Here is a 2,500-nt window from a genome sequence, read left to right on the forward strand (position 1 = left end):
CAAACACACACACACACGCACAATCACACACACACACGTCAAACAGCATGTGGGATATTTAACATCAACAAACAAGCTAATTCCGGAGAAACATCAGAAACATCAGATTACCACGGGTATCAACTGCCTTGGGACCCAGCGCGGAACTAGATCTGGAAACTGGACTTGTGGCCAGTTTGCGCAACAGAACACATGTACATGCTGTGTCAAAGCAGCAGGGTGTGTCTAGTGGCTGTGGATGCCAGGACTACAACAGGGATTAGCAAGGAAAACACCACCACCGTGCAACTCCACCTGCGTGTTCAAACCAGCAGCTCAGACCAGAGCACACAGCCCTAATCCCATTACGCTATCCATACTTTCCCATGCCGATGAAACGCTGAATGTATATTTTCGTTGACCCACTAATATTTATCCCCCCTGACCCAGCGTTTGAGAATCAATGTAACCCTATTGGACACACCAACACCTAAACATCGTTTTTTCTTTTTTCCCCCCCTTCAATGCAATTTACAGAATGCCGGTTCTAAACAGAGAGACTACAGGCTGGGATTAGTGGTATGGGGCAGAGAGAAAGGGGGATTATAGTGGTAAATGGTATTACAAATGATGGCGGCTTAGCCTGTTGGGGTATTTTGGTTGAATTTGTCTTCTGCTGTGATTATTTCTCTCGCATTGTCTTATGTTGTGGTTGTCTGCCTGATTGGACACACACAGACACACTTACATACACATACACACACCCACACACCCACACACACACACACACACACACACACACACACAGACACACACACACTTTTGCATTTCACTGTTTTATGAAAAGTATAAATTAAGCCAAGCCAAATGTTGTTAATGATGCCAAATGTAATGGAAGCTTCGGCCAACATCCCACTCAAAGATATTACCAAAAATTACCCACGGGGGAATTTTGGTCTTTTTTTGTTGTGGACATTTTGGGGAACAAAGTGTATTAAAGGATTAATAAAAAGTAATAGATATGAACCTGTCACTATCCTCCATCTCATCACCTTTACTGTAGAACCACTGCTGTTGAAAAGAGCAAATATTTATGTTTTAGTTTTTCTTTCACAGTTAAAAGTACAGCGTAAAACAATCTCAAAAATGTTACGTAGTTTCCCTCTCTTTAAACAGCTGCTTCTATATTCATCCTGGAGTTTCTATTCACCCTGAGAGGGCACAACGTTTCCATATTCCTCAACATACTGCACACACAACGTTCCTCCTCATTATAGTACAGTGTGTGCATTACCCGTGTATCGCACTCTGCCCTCTAGACCACGCTCCAAGGTCGTCCAATCACTGAGCGGATGTAAAGGCTCCCTGGAGCAGCTCGTTACCAGCCTTCACCTCGGTAATGGCGCTCAATTAGCCGCCGCTGTCGACGTGTTTAGGAAATTGGTTTCCCTATTGATCGGCTACATCTCGCCCGGCGTCGGCGTGACAGATCCAACAGGAGCGGGAAGCGAGAGGCAGAGGCGTCGGACTCATCTCAGAAGTTCAGGGGTTCAACATGTTAATGGGATCGCTCTATCGTCAGCCTCTCTATTCAAAGCCTTGAATGAGCCTCGATATGAGCACTTCTACCTTCTCCTCGTCTGTTCTGTCTTCTGGAGTTTGAATCATATTCATCATCAAAGTTGTTTTGCTGTATTTATTCGAATAAAACTAATCACCTACGTTTCAAGATGATCTCTCCATAGTTTCTGCTTTCTACTGCTTCTCAAATGAAGGTTAATCCAGCTGTGACATGTTGTGTACTTATACATACGCAGACATGTTTGTAAGTCGATGAATCGGACCATGGGGAATCATATTCGATTCATAAAATGAAGGTAAATAAACAGAGCACATCTTCTGTCTGAAGGAAGTGAGAGCGAGTGTAAATGAATAACCGCGAGAACAAAAGAAGATCCTCTCCTTCAACTTCATACTCGTCCTTCTACTAAAGCTTCCCTGGCAGGTGTAGTACAAGACTTTGGATCGTCTATATACAAAGTGGTTTTACTCTCGTCAATTCATACAAATATTAACCTCCATTGATGAAGACTTCTCTGTATTTTATCATCGAGTAGATTAACGCGTAATAGTATCTTCCGTCATCTGATATTCTGAATGCATATTCATCAGGGCACTGATCAAGCTAGGGATTTGGGAGAGAGAACAAGAGAATATGAGAGGAATAAACAGTAAACACTTAATCTGGTGAAAGGGGGAACGTAAAGAGGGTAAGTAAAAATCGGCCTAAGTCAACTTATGGACTTGAGAACGTTGCTGCGGCCTTCTAATTTTACCGTAAGTCTTAGAGTAGACGGGGATGATAAGGAGGGAGAAGGCGGGAGGAGGTGGGAGAAGATGGGAGAAGGAGGGATAAGGACGGTAAACTTGGGGGTGCAGTGGCCTTCAGGCGCCCCTAGTTCCAGCGCCTCTGGTGTGAGGCTGGAGCCAAACGGAGAGAGGGCACTGCCAGCGGTTGAAT

General features: G+C 44.2%; 1 protein-coding gene across 1 annotated transcript in view; it reads right to left on the reverse strand.

The window, feature by feature from the left end:
* Positions 1–2,500, reverse strand: part of cabp2a (calcium binding protein 2a) — a gene marked incomplete at both ends in the record, with an annotated part of 17,028 nt that overhangs the window by 4,362 nt on the left and 10,166 nt on the right. The window lies entirely within an intron of this gene.

Source organism: Pollachius pollachius (genome assembly GCF_949987615.1).
Source record: "Pollachius pollachius genome assembly, chromosome: 2".
Classification (NCBI taxonomy): Eukaryota; Metazoa; Chordata; class Actinopteri; order Gadiformes; family Gadidae; genus Pollachius; species Pollachius pollachius.